This window comes from Pseudonaja textilis, chromosome 3 (genome assembly GCF_049901715.1).
Source record: "Pseudonaja textilis isolate UNSWEBS1 chromosome 3, rPseTex1.2, whole genome shotgun sequence".
Classification (NCBI taxonomy): domain Eukaryota; kingdom Metazoa; phylum Chordata; class Lepidosauria; order Squamata; family Elapidae; genus Pseudonaja; species Pseudonaja textilis.
The window spans coordinates 45,412,596-45,427,360 of NC_141992.1; the positions used below are offsets into that span (position 1 = coordinate 45,412,596).

The window sequence follows — 14,765 nt, forward strand, 5'->3', positions numbered from 1 at the left end:
GTTGCAGGTCTTGGAAGTGTGCCTTTTCCATTGCTGCTCCTACTTTGTGGAACATCTTCCCACTGGCGATTCAACAAGCCCCACCCACCCTTCTAGGCTTTTGGAAGGTCATTAACACCTACTTTTTACTGAGTCACTGAGATAGGATTGTATATAGATAGATGGCATGGAAGTAGGGCAACTGCTGTGGGACACCCCATAGGGGCAATTAAGGCACAAGATTGGCTTTACTGTTTTTATTATTTTATGATTGTTTTATTTATAGGTTTTATTGTTGTTGTGAGCCACCCAGAATTCCTTACAATGGGCATCAATATAAATCTTTTAAATGAAGGGAAAAAGGCTAGGACAGGGGAAGAAAAGATCATTGATTGTTTTTTAAGAGATGGTGATAAGTTATTAAAACTGTTTATACTTGTAAATGAAAGACAAAGTCACTTCTTCATTTATTTTCCTTTATTATTCACTTACTCTTCTTTATACTTTTTCTTTTTTCTTCTCTGCTTCTTTTTTTTTCTTTTTTCAAAGTTTGCATTAGTTTTTATTATTGAAAATTGAAATCTTTAATAAAATAAAATAAAATAGCACATCTTGAAAAGTTGCAAGGGAAGAGACAGGAATGTCCCAAGGTTGAAAACATAGAGTTCAAAAGCAAGAATAAGGCACAAAGCCAGATAGCAAAGTCACTTCTAGCAACAAAAGGCAGTCCCTGCCCAGTTTAAATCCTCCCTCCACCAATTTTACACCATTGAAGCTTTCTTTGTGGAACTGTGGTCAGTAACGAGAGGCCAGGCTTACTTGCCACTTCGTTCATTAGGTGCTTATTTTGATGGGTTGCAGGATTCTAAGACCAAGGGAGTTTTCCCTGCTTGTTGGAACTCTTGTTGACTCTGAAAGGATCAGTACTGACTGAGGAGGGATCTGAAAGGATGTCGGTGTTTGGTTCAGTGGCTGCTGAATCAGTGGGCACAGCACCCAGTGGGACACGATCCACCCATGTCTTGGAGCTTGGCTCAGAGGCCATGCCAAAGCTGGCAACTTCAGCAAAGCATTTTGAGGGACAGTAAATTCACTAATCTCACCTCTGATGCTTTAATTTGAAAGGCCATCTGGTGAGTCTCTCTTCGTTTCTGAAAACAAAAAATTAATTATGAGTTTAAGAGCTTAAAGAATTTGAAATAAATGGCAAAAAAACCTAAATAAGATTTAGAACCAAGGAAGTTATAAATGACCTACGGATCTAGACAAATTTAGAATACTGAAAGTTTTATATACTTTTATAATAAATATAAATATATATACAATATTATAGAACATTATAATATTAAAGTAGATCTTTGAAAAATGGTGTCAGAAATTAGTAGCTACAATATCAAAAATATTGTATGGATAAATTATATCTAAAGGATGTTAATGAAGGAATAACAGATGAGAAATAAATCTTGCTTGATGCAAAGTAGTAGAATTACAAGTATTGGTTTAAAAAATAGTGTGGATTACTAAACAGAAACCATTTAACTGACTGGCCAAAATAATTACTTATATAAGGACTCTTGCTTGGCTTTACAAAAGAAGCTGACTGAAGTTTTAAAAATTAAAGGGGAAATAACAGAAGTTAAATTAAGAGAACTGATTTGGATAATATTTTTTTTTTTCTGAAAGTAGAAAGGAATCTTATTAAAGCCTCAAAGATGTCCTTTGCAATGGGACAAAAAAGAACTTAAGATATCAACTCCTACGGCAATATTTGAATGAATTAAAGATTACCTTTTTCATAAGTAAAAGGAAGGAATATAAAGTTGAGTTATTTGATCAACATTAAAATAAAACATGGTTTTATGAAATTCTGGTAATCTTTTGTAGACTTTTCGCTGGATTTGTTAATGGGTTATGAGAATAATGCTTATTTATTTATAACCTTATGGGATAAAGAGCTACCAAACTTGTTTATTCCTGTTGTGATAAAGAATGGAAGTCACTTCTTTATATATTTATTTCCTTTATATCACTCTTTTTTCTTTGCACTTTTAACATTTTCTTTACTTTTCCCTCTATTTTTGAATTTACTTTGTATTATTTTGCACTAAAATCTTTTATTTTTTTATTTTTTATTTATTTATTTATGAAATGTATATGGCCACCCACTCACTTTTAGTGACTCTGGGCAGCTTACAAAAAAATAAAAACCCAATATACAATTATAAAAATAATAACCTCCTCACACCCCCTACCCTACCCCCAGTGACAGCAATCAGTCAAACAAGCCACTTGAGGGATGTCATCTGGGTTCCCTAGGCTCATTGACAAAACAAGATCTTAGGGCTCTGCAAAAGAGGGTCAAGGTCAGCGGTGGGATTCTACCAGTCCACACCTATTCGCTAGAACAGGTTGTTAACATTCTAAGCAGTTCAGAGAACTGGTTGTTAGAAGAAATTACTGGCCTAATCCTGCAAGGAAGGCTGGAAGGAAACATTCTGGTGTTGCTTACAGAAACTGCCTCTCCATTAACCCTTATTACATTCTTGGCAGGACTAGACTTCCTGTCTCAGGAACTTCTCTGGAGTTTGTTTCCCCTCCTTTGCTGGTACTTTGCTTGTGTGGAGTGACCGTTCAAAGTTACAATGGCACTGAAAAAAGTGACTTGACCATTTTTCACACTTACAACTGTTGCAGCATTCCCCACAGTCTTGAGAGGCCAGGCAAGGAGATGCATGCCTATGTGAGTGATATTGAGTTGGCCACATCCAGCCAATAACATGACCACCAAGCCACGTCCACCTAGTCACATGACCATCAAGCCATGCCCACCACCTAATCCATGCCCACAGAACCGGTTGTTAAAAAATTTGAATCCCACCTCTGATCAAGGTCTAAACTCTGCAGGGAGGATGTTTCAAAGTAAGGGAGCCACCACGGACAGTGTCCTCCTCCTAGATCTCACCAGATGTATCACCTTAAGAGAGGGGACCCACAATTTTCCCTGCTTCCCCATTCTGATGGGTCAGGTGGATGTAACTTGGGAGAGACGGTCCTTCAGATAACCTGTTCATTAAAATCTTCAAATAAAAATTATATGTATAAAATAATTTTGCTATTCTATCACACAGCTTGATTTCTAGATAATAGTTTGTTGCAGTGACAGGGAACTTCCAGGCATCTCCATTTCATTCACAAAGTTTCAAACAAATCCCCTTTCCTAAAGTTTTCTTTTTGTTGATACACCAAACAAGAAAATACTTGATGTGATGCATGTCAGGGTGAGAAGTGAAGGGCAATGAAAGAGCTCCAAGACACTCCTCCCATGTAATACAATTTGTGCCCATAATTATCAAAAAGGTACCTTTTTTACCATCTTTAGGTTCAACTCAACCAGAACCAGCATTGATGCAGATGGGAAAGAAGGGTCAGAGATGTTACACTGGTTTAGTCTATTGATTAATGAAATCATACCAGCCAGACTATATTTCAATTAATATTGTCAGAATCATTGTGACTCTAAATTAATTTTAATGCATCCATAACAGCTACAGGTTCATTTAAATATAGTGTCCAATATTATAATATCATAAAAGAAGCAGCTGAGACTTGGCTAGGAATATGTAGTTGCCATGGCAACTTCATTAAGGCTTTGCCCTTTAGCAAATTCACTTAGGGGATGGTTCCAATAAAATTGGAGAAGTTCCAAGAAAATTCAGATGATCACTTCAGCCTTTGGAAACCAGCACTCATCAACAACTGAAAAGCAGCTGTGTATGATTGTCAAAAGCCAAGTTATACTGACTTAAGTATGTGCCACTGGTTTGCAGATGACCAGTTTAGCTTAAAATATAAAATATTCTTGGTAACAATTTTTATTTTAAACCATTTTTTATAAGAAGTATTTTTAAAAAAATACAAATCATTTAAAATATGCCTTCTGTCATCCCACAGAACCACTACCAAAGATCTATGAGCACAACCGACCTTTCTTATGTAGCTGTCTTTGCCTAAGGCATAATATGGAGATCAACTGGAAGGCTCTAAGTTGAACAGTGTTTATTCAATGAAAACTTCCTATGTAGGGAAGCAACAGCTTTATAGAATTGTGTATTTTTCATCATATAATAACATACTATATGGAAATAATATAATAGATTCAATGGAATACACGTTAAATGGTGAGATGGTTGGATGGAGAGGGAGAGGAAAAGAAAGGGAGGGGACGAGAGGAAAAGAAATAGGACGATTTAGCTTTGAAAATTCTTCTAAGAGCACACTTGCAGCACACTGGAATTCATATGAAACACTTGTCTTTGAATTAATAATGCAAACACATCTTTTTTCATACTTTTACAATGATTTTGTAAGTTAATCCTCAATATGTCCACATACATGTATATTCAAAGCCATATCATTTTCCTGGGAAGATACTGAATTGTGAAAAAACTACCAATGTTCATATAGGCTGTGATCTGTTTCTGCTTTGGGTGTGTCTTTTTGTGGAGGAGGAATATTTGTGGGAGTTTTCTCAAAGACATTATTTCACATATGAATGGAAAGAGAACACTTAACATTTAAGTGAACTTAATTGATCCATGGAATTACACTTAAACAAATCCAGGTGAATTAAACCTTTAGTCAACTGATTAATTGATTTAGCTAGGGTTTGAGATTTACATGACGTATTTTTCCTCCAACAACAGTCAAACAGGATCAGGATGATAGTTCAAATCAACAGTGAATTCAAAATGGAGTAGTAGCATTTCCATTGACTGGAACAGATTTATTAAAATATGTACAATAATGAAAAATGAAAAAGTTCGGGGATTCATAAAGTAGTGGAATTTAATAAAATGTTCTCTCTCTCTCTCTCTCTCTCTCTCTCACACACACACACACACACACACACACAGAGAGACCATTGCTGATGTCTTAATTTGGGATCACAGCAGAAACTCATGTGTTTAAAGATCATGGGGTTGCCATGGTACTAACCCAGTGGATGGAAGCTGTAGCAAAGCATACAGATTAGGAAGGCTAACAAAGCTGAGAGAGATTTGGTTGCCATGTTACAACAGTGTGTGAAATGGCACACTGTTTCTATAGCCTTGTCTTTCTTTTTGCCATAATTAGTAAGTTTGTAGAAATACTCTTTCTTTAAAAATAGTAATATTCTCTTTACTAGAAAATCAGGATGAAAAGTATTCATTTTTATTTATGATGCCTTTTTACAAAAGTTTAGAATTTAGCAAGGAGTCCTTTTTTCCACCTTTATTTCTTTGCTTACCACTTAAAAAGGGTAACATTGATTACTTCCCATTTAATATCTTCTGTTGCTACAAAGATTAACCCAAGCTTTTAAAATCCAGTGTATGCTTACCTAAAAGTAAATCCCAAAGCATGCTGGGCTTATTTTGAAATAAATAATAAGATGTTACCACAATGCAGTATTCACATTTTTGTGTGTGCATGTGCATATGTGCACATGTGTGTGTCAGTTTTAAAAAACAAATGAAATGTTTCTTTATAAATGACACAAATGGACCACATTTAGAAATTGTGCTACAAAGAGGCTGAATTTAAAAATACAAAAAATAAAATTTATTTAAATGCAATAAAATAATTTTTGTGCCTTGGTATTGAAAAGAGGCTAAACAAAACATATGGGATATATTAGACTTTCCAAACCATAATAAATAACTGGTTTATACACATCTATAGAAAGATGGGATGGAGTGTTCATATAAGTATACAAGTCTGTATACTTATATGAATACTCCATCCTGCCTTTCTGTAGATATGTATACAAGTCTGTATACTCCAGGAAAATAAACTATGTGATGCAGCGTTGGCTTCTTCTTCTACCCACACATTAGAGAATGGCCCTTTTGACTGTGAGAGGAAAGGAAACAAAGAGGAAGGAAGTGTTCTCTCTTTTCTGGGTTGCCAGGCAACAGGCACCATGTACAGAAAGCTTCCTTCTTTCCTTCCCTCCCTGGCACTCCTTTGCTTTTAATATGCCTAACATATATATCCTATCTACTCCTATGTCAAGAAGATTCCCCGGATTTTAATTTTGCTTAACACTTCATATCTAGTTGACCAATTCTAAATTAACTGAATGGATGCCTTTGCAAATATCTTATGTAAACATGATTTGTGTCCTGGAATCATTTACTTGAAATTGGCTACGTAAGGTTTAACTCAACTTATTCCCATTCCTTTGAGTTCTATTCAAATCTTATATGAGAAATCCCTCTATGCTTGCAATGGAATATATCAAAACAGCAACATTATATTTTTCATGTGGAGCATAAATTAAACATAGATGGGGAAAACTGTTTTACATATCTGAAGGCTTTTTAATTCAGATTGCATGATGGAAAGAAATTGTGGATAACTACTGTTTATGTATCTTGGCATCTTATTAATACAGTACAGTATAGACTGAGAAATTTCATAATTTGGATCTGATTGCATTTTTGAGTATTTGCATATTCTAGGAATATAAATCATTTGTTTGCCTCATCTAAGCTTATCTTCTTATTGTTGCTTTTGACTGTTTCCCCTTTGGTTTGGTGAAACATTTTTATTCTCTAAATATTATACTAGTTTATGTATTTGGAAGAGCCAAATATAAAAAATATGATGGCAAGGTTCACACAATACAGTAAAAAAATAAGTGTAGTGTCTTCTACTAAATAATCATCAATACATTAAGCTATAGTTCCTAGTGAGCAGTAGCACACAGAATTAAGCCATTTGGTTACCTAAAACATTGCAGTACTATAGAAGTGCGATTTATCAATCCTTCCTTGATATGTGAGAAAGGATATATTTTATTTCAAACATGGTGCCAAAGGTATTATTGCACAAACATATGCTTCTGTCAGCAGTAACCACAAATGACTCATCCAATGTAACTGCAGTTTCATTACATAGATATTTTAATGTTAAACAAGAAGGTGGTCATTAAGAAGATTTATTCAAGATTAACAGCTAGGTAGCAGAGACTTTGATAATCACAGCTATGGAACACTTGATCCAGAACATGTAAGAATTACTCTGGGGTAAATCCCCTGCAGGATTTCAAATTCCATGACTGTCTTTTTTCCTAATTCCCAATTCCACTGCTGAAATTAATTCATGCATTTGAAATTCAAAGAACACACTATTTGAACTAGTAATATCTGCCTTCCAGTAGTGCACACACTTAAATTCCTAGAGGCAGAATGGAATGAGATTGTTAATTTTGAAGTGATTGCAAAAGGCGAAAAATTGATGAAATCAGAAAACATCATCAGAAACATCATGCCAAACAGATCTGTTCAAAATTCAGCGTTTTGTGTTTCTTTCTCTCTTAGCAATTGTTTGAGGTTATGACGGATCTCTCCAGGGGTACTTATTACAGGGTTCTGAAGTTCTGACAGCTGGGCATCCCTCCCTGTGGTCACATGACTGCAATGAACCAGCCCACATTTACAGTATTTGCAGTGTCCCCAGATTCTATGACTGCATTTTATGATGCTGGAATTTTCAGCAATATTAGCCCACTGTGAACAATTTGTTTGCTTAATAACTATGGTGTTCTCTTAACAATCATGGCAGTCACTTTACAACTTCAGTGTTAGCTTAACTACAGCTGCAAAAAATATAATAAAATTGGGTAGTCACATCAGCCATTTTACAGTTGTCATAGCTTATGACTGTAATGGGCAGGTATAAGCTGAGGACTATCTATATTAAGGCCTGCTATTTCTAGGAACTTAATTAACCAATCATGTGGCAGGGAATTGAAGGCTTTCTTTTAGTCAGTCCAAGCTGCATTCAAGTTGGTTTTCCCTCTCTTACAGTTGTCCAAAAATCCTCTAGTGAAAACAAGAGCTAGTGTTTTGTTCCTCTTTGAAAATTGCAATTTGAAACTGTTGTAAGCAGGTAACTGGCTTGTAGTTGCCTGCCCCCTTTTTTTGGATCTTATCAGATAGGTTTTGCCAGATGTCAGTCAGTCTTCATTTTCAACTCCTTGCATCAGGATGTTAAAATTGCTTGGCAATGAGTGACTTTGGACCAGGCTGATGCTTTAACCAAAAAACATGCAGTTCTTCATGAGATGCTGACAGATTATTGCAAGCCCAATGGCAAAGAAAATTCCTGGGTTTTGCCAGTTGAAATTCTTTTTTAAAAAAAAGTAAAGTTTTATTTGGGTTTTTACACATACAAAATACAAGTAAAACATCTTTTCTGAAAAGAGCATGGTCCCGGGTTGAACTTCTCTATATAGACAAAAAACTCAATTTCATGCTCCTTTTTGTGTTCTATTCCATATCTTATACTATTCTACATTTTCTATATAGTTTTTCCCCTCTTTTAATTTTCTCAATTTTATTTCGATTATCTCATCTCAATTCAAATCATTATATTTATACTTTTGTCTGTTCTGTTTCAATTTCATATTATCTTTTCTCATTAAACGAATTTTCTCCTGTAGTTACTAATTGGAATATGACACCTTTATATCTTTTAATTACATCCATTCAACTCTTATTTAAACTTCAATATATACCTTAAGGTTATGACCTTCAATACAATACATAATACATAACTTCCAATCGAACTCTGCTTGGTATATTCTTATAATACACACTATATTCTTTTTAAAAAAGATTATAAATATATGTAATTATAAGTCCTCATTCCATTCCAATTCAGTTCTATCATTAATAATCATTAAAATCTGAACATCTTTAACACCTCTTTTCAATTAAATATCATACTTCCTTAAAGACACATATAATCTCCATAATTAATTTTTCCCTTATTTCTCTTCACATATGTTTTGTAAATCATTAAATATTCATTTTGTTACATTTATTTATTGACAGGCATGCCACTGAATTACAATAGCTATTTTATCAAACATTTTAATCACACATTGTTTCATATTTTCTAAAATTATTTCTGTTTCTAATATAACAATACTATCTTATGTACCTTTGTAGAATCCCTTTTTCCATTAAATTTTCACCCATTATCTCTAAATAGGCCCTGTTTCTCTATATTTTATTTCTGTCCTTTATAACTTCTTTTTCTTTCTTTCTTCCCTCTCATCTTCTCCCTCCCCTTTTTACCCCCTTGTCTCTCTACTTCTAATACTCTCTTCTGCATTTCCCTCTTCTGTTTCTTTCTGATTTTATACTTATTTTTCACTCTATTTTTTTTTGGGGGGGGGGGTTGTTTTTCCCAGTCTTAAACTTTCCATTTTTTTTCCTCCCTTTCCTTTTTCTCTCCCACCTAAGATTACTTGTTCATTAAAGATGGCTTCTTCTTTGTCACAATCTTCTTGTTCTGCAGGCATTTCCTGTTGTTTCTTATAATTCCAAATCTCCATTTCTAAAAACTGAATTATGAAGCCAAAAGAACCTCTCCCTTCTTGGGCATCTTCTTTGTACTTTTTAAGTTCTATTTTCAGTTCTTCTAAAAGTGGAGCCATTTTAAACAGTTTTAAACAACCACCCGATTGATTTTAGACATTCAAATACAATAACCAAAAATCCAGAAATCATCAAGTAATCCAAATAGTCCTAAGTTATTTCTTCTTATTTCTTTTTCCACTTTCTCTTCCTGGGGTTTTTGTTGCGATATTTCAGTTAGAATGTATCTTTTGGAAGTCTTGTTGAGATTTTGCTGTAAGTTCTTTTTAATTCCAGGCAATCTCCTCCTTTCCTGTTTTCAAAAGCTTTTCATTATCCAGAAATCTTTATTATCCCTTTGACTTTTTATTTTCAGCATTAAATGCCTATTAATGTCAAAGTGGATTTTTTTTTCCAATTTCTTGCTTAAGTCTCTTAGCTGTCAGTATAGGAAAAGGAGAAAAAAAAAACCCAAATCTTTTCCCTTTTCTCTCTCCTTCTCAGCTTAAAAATCTTCTTAGGGAACAATGTTATTGTTTTTTTTTAATAGTTTCAATTCCAGGGTACCTTATTTGTTGCTTTTCTGTTTGACCCAGTTAACCAAAACTTTCTCTTCTTATCTTCCTCCTGCACATTCTTTTCCGGTCGAGTTCTCCTTTATGGTGGCCATTTCTGACCACCGCTACAACCGCCTTCGGGAAAGGGAGTAATGGCCATCTGAGGAGAGATGCGGCTCTCCTCAACCCTGCAGGCAGTCTCCCCCCCTCTTCACCACCTCTACGGGGTGACTTAGCCCCGAAACCAGCCGGCTCGGGGCACTCCAGTGGCGAGCACGGATCAAAGCCTCGCAGAGACGAGGTTTCGGTTTGACACCAAAGAAGCTCAAACCAGAAGTCACCAGTTGAAATTCTTTAACTGATGGAGTCCATAAAATATCTTCTCTGCCTGTCCAGGTGGAATGGGACAATGAGATGTGGATGAGGTGGTTCCTCAGGTAACTGTTCCCATGCCATGTAGGGCTTTAGAGTCATAACCAAATTAAGATATAGACACATTTTGCAAACATAAAAGACATCCCTATTTCCATTTTTTCTTCTGCTTTTACTTTTTAAGTGGTGGAGATAAGAGCTAGGACAGATATTACCCAATTTGGTCCAAAATATTCTGACAGCTATTGGAGTTAGAAGAGCTAACATAAATAATGCATACAATTTGTAACAAACTGCATTACTTCCTACTTCATGGCAACCTGATCAAGACAATTATGCAAAGGAGGAAGGAAAATTAATTCTCCCATCATTTTCCTTGTGAGGGAAAAATCCCTCCTGAATTTATACAATGTGATTGTTTGTTTGTTATTGTTGTTTTTGTTTGCTTTCCAAAGACAGCTATGAAAAAAGGATCAATCTGTCACCTCCTTTAACATAATTCTCTTCCTCTCTCTCCCTCCCTCTCTCAACTTTTTTATTTTATTCCCAAAATTAAAATACAAACTCCAAAAAAAGACAAGAAAAAATGCATAAAAACACATGCACATTAATTGTCACCCCCCTGTTGAATACTGATACGTTTATTTCACCAATTGTATATTCCATCTCCCTTGCAAAACAGATCCAAAGTTTATAAACTTCTGCAACTCTGTTTACTAACCAGTATGAAAAGAGAGGCAGCAAAGGGCACCCAGGAAGCTGATGGGATATTCTCTACTCCATTAGCTACCTCCAATATGCCATACCCCCATTAGGACCCCAGGCTAATTGGTGTAGCCATGTCTTCAAGGCCTTCCAGGAGGCCAAAAGCACGGGAACAGATCAGACCTCGGGGGGAAGAGAGTTGGAGCCATAGCATAAAAAGCTCTTCTGTATTCTGCCAACTGAAATTCCTTGGCTGATGGGGTCCATAGCATGCCCCTTCTTCCAGCATGAATGGAGTGGACTAATCCCACTGGAGCAAGCCAATTTTTCAGATAGCCTGGACCCATGCCATGAATGACTTTAAAGATGATAACAAACACCTTTAATTGGACTCGGGAACAAAATGGCAGCAGTGCACCTCATGGAGCAGTGATACAAATGGGCCAGTCTAAGGGCCCCAAGAAATCTCATGCAACTGTACTCTGCACCAACTACAACTTCCAGATACTCTTCAAGGGTAGCCCCATTTAGAGCACATTGCATAGTCCAAGTGTAAGATGTCCAGGGTTTGAGGTATTTGAGCTCAGGGACTCCCAATCCAGGAAAGGATACAACTGACATGAAGTTGTGCAAAGGGTCTCCTAGCCACGATTGCCACCTGCTCGTTGAGCAGGAGTTATGAGATTGTGCACTGCAGATTATGCGGTGCAGCAGAAGACATATGTCATCACTTGAGTTTGGCTGTGAGATTCACCTGGCATCGTGTTTTTGACTGAATAATTGTAGCTACCCTGTAACTTGTTCTTTGGGTAACAAATATAATGTCAGGGCTCCAGTATTGACCCTCATTTAAATCATGAGTCTCTAGCCTGATTTTCAAAGCTCAAAGAAGATTTATTAGGAGAAGACATGCTAGGGTGCCTGGGTGTAGCTGACTCTGAGACACATCATTCACTGTCACCCTTGACCGTGGTTTTCCCCGCCCCCCCGGTTGTATCATAATTCATATACTCCAATGGGACACATCCATAGCCAAGAGTCATCAATCATACTCTTTAGTTAGAATTTTGCATGGCAGAAACTTCAGTTGCCTGGAAACCAAGAAAGCATCTATGGAATGCAGTTTCAGTTTTGCAAGCTGCTACACTACTCCCTCCTCCCTTTCTGTGGGCAATTCTAAAAGACCAGAGAAATATTTTATGAGTTGACATTCGGCTCCCCTCACTTCTTGAAGGTGACCATACAACATAAAAAGAAAACAGATTTATTGCAGGTATAGGACTTAGGCTTGTGGAAACCTCCCCCCCCCCGCCCGCCTTGGTTGGCTTTTCTGCATGGAACCTCATCGCAAGGCGATCAGCTTGGATGTTCCTATTCTTTACCCAAGAGGCATCATTTGAACACAAGCAAAACCTATATCTATATCACAGAAGACACAAGTCTAAAAACCTGAAGAACCAAATGAGACTGAGGATTATGAGAGATGAAATCCAATGATTCTGGAGCCAGAAGGCAATAGGCTGGAAAAGGATGTTATAAACTGATCACATCTTGAGCTATATTATAACAACCTCTTAAAGGCTAAAGACATCCTAACTGCTATAACACAGGAGCAGTATAAAATATTAATCTAAAGTTTTAAAACCATGTTAAAACCCCTGGGAGGTCATACATAGGTACCAGCCTGGGATGGGAAATAGGTTCTGGACTCTAATTCAATGCAAAGCACAAATCCAGTGTAGAATGAGATAATACAAGCTGTTTCTTAATCTCACTTGACAATGAACAGAATGTATAATTTGTCCACTGTCTAATTTAAAATTCTCCATTGAGCTTGGCCTCCAATATGTAATTTAGGATCTCAGTAGCTCAGCTGCACTGTGCATCAAAAAGAGGGGTAAGTTAAAGCTGCTAGCACTTGCCAAACAAATAAATCCCACATGCTTGTAATGTAATGATAGGAATGAAAGGAGAATACTGGATTTAGCAATCAGCAGATCCAACCACAAATCAGAGTAACCTTTGCAATCGGTTCCCCCAATTGAAACCCTTTGAATGGATGGTAAGACATGGGGAAGAGGAAAGAGCAACAGATATCCTAATCACTACTATTACCTCTTATTCTCCTAATGTTTTTAGTATATGTGTCTGCAACTTTCTGTCTCTTGTAAACAACCAGCTGTAGTGATCCAAAGGTGATCGAGGCATGAATGATGGTGTGTAGAACATCCCAAGAATTCATACACTGGTGTACAAGATCTATTTGTGCAAAAACCCTCCAAGCCATAGTTGTCATCTGCTCTTCATGCAGGACCCTTACATCTAGGAAGATCCCAGTGTTGTGCACTGATACTGTTGGGGGTGGAGCAATACCTTCAAGAATCAATGATGGACCCAGTGTCTACAAAATCTAAAGCATCTGATCTTGCTAGGATCTGAAGTTCTGAACCTATTCTTCCCAATCTAGATCCTCACAGTCTTCAGACAGGGAGACAGAACCTCAGCTGCATCATTTGATTAGAGTAGGTTTGAGATAATGTATGGTAATCTGCCATTAAAACATTATCACTTCTCCTTCCTAAGTCATAAGGAGTCATGTCTTTTTCTTGAAATGTATGGTTGTCATTTTGCAGCTGCAAGGTTCCAGGGAAACTATATCCTTGTCTTAAAAAGTGTCAAACAGATGCTACATTTGCTGTACCTCTGAGCATTCTAGACCATCTTTTTGGGAATAAAATCAAAAACATTGCTCAAGTTATTTTTTCGGGCCTTAGTTAATAGGAGTTGGATGTATGCTTGTGGTTTATATTTTGCTTTGAAACAGTGATGAATTCTTAACATTCAAAGCAAAATACTTAAAACAGACAGCATATTTTGTTCCATTCTAAATGCAATCTCTTGAAATGTGGTTGCTTTATTTTGAGAAATGCTGCAAATAGTTCACACCTGAACAGTTTTGCTCCTAATCTCCTCTTTGAACTATTGAAGCATAGTCCTCTTTGGACTATTGACGCATAGGAAAGAAAGCTGAGAGTTTTCTTCCTAAATTCTGTAAACTTCATGAACCCCTTATTAATACTTCCCTTTTATTTCTTGGTGGCTTTATTTTGATTCCATTTCAGACAGAACCTAAAACTTGAGTTTGCTGATATGGGCAACCCTGCACCCTGAAGTCATTATACACAGCGTTACTATGTAAACAAGTAATACAAGTGTTGAAAAATGGTAATATTAATTTGATAGATTGTACAGCTGCTTCCTATAGTGCTTAAGAATTCCTTTGGGTTTTTTTCCCATTATCCACAGTTTATTTTTTAAAGACTACAATCAACAGTTTCACTTTAGAACAAAAGTTTGCTGTGGTCTTTTGCCCATTTCCAATTTGCAGACTGTCAACACCTGATTCTCTGAAGGATGTTAAATCCAGCAATGGTAAGATGCTAAAATGACTTTTGAAAATTCTTATTAGCAAAAGATTTGTTCCAACCTTGGCACTGGATATCTTTTTAGAAAAAAAATTGTCAGTATAAAATAGCACAGTTTTCTCATTATTCTTCCATCTTATTGTCTATGGAGATTCTCAGTCATCTAGGTCATGGTTGTCACAAAAGTGCTTTTTCAAGAGGCAACTGGACTTTATGGTAAAAAAAAAGTCCAATTGCCTCTTGAAAAAGCACCTTTGGGACTCCCATCGTATTCTAAACTTTGTTAAACCCAAATTTACTGGTATTCATTGATGGCA

General features: G+C 36.3%; 1 protein-coding gene across 6 annotated transcripts in view; it reads left to right on the forward strand.

The window, feature by feature from the left end:
• The window catches only part of LRRN2 (leucine rich repeat neuronal 2), a 150,071-nt gene that overhangs the window by 88,347 nt on the left and 46,959 nt on the right, over positions 1-14,765 (forward strand). For 3 of the 6 annotated variants that reach the window (XM_087929440.1, XM_087929442.1, XM_087929443.1), the window contains one exon: positions 14,330-14,455. The exons of the other annotated variants lie outside the window; for them this stretch is intronic. The gene's annotated coding sequence lies outside the window, so the exon portion shown is untranslated. The remainder of the gene's footprint in view (positions 1-14,329; positions 14,456-14,765) is intronic. 6 annotated transcript variants of the gene reach the window in all.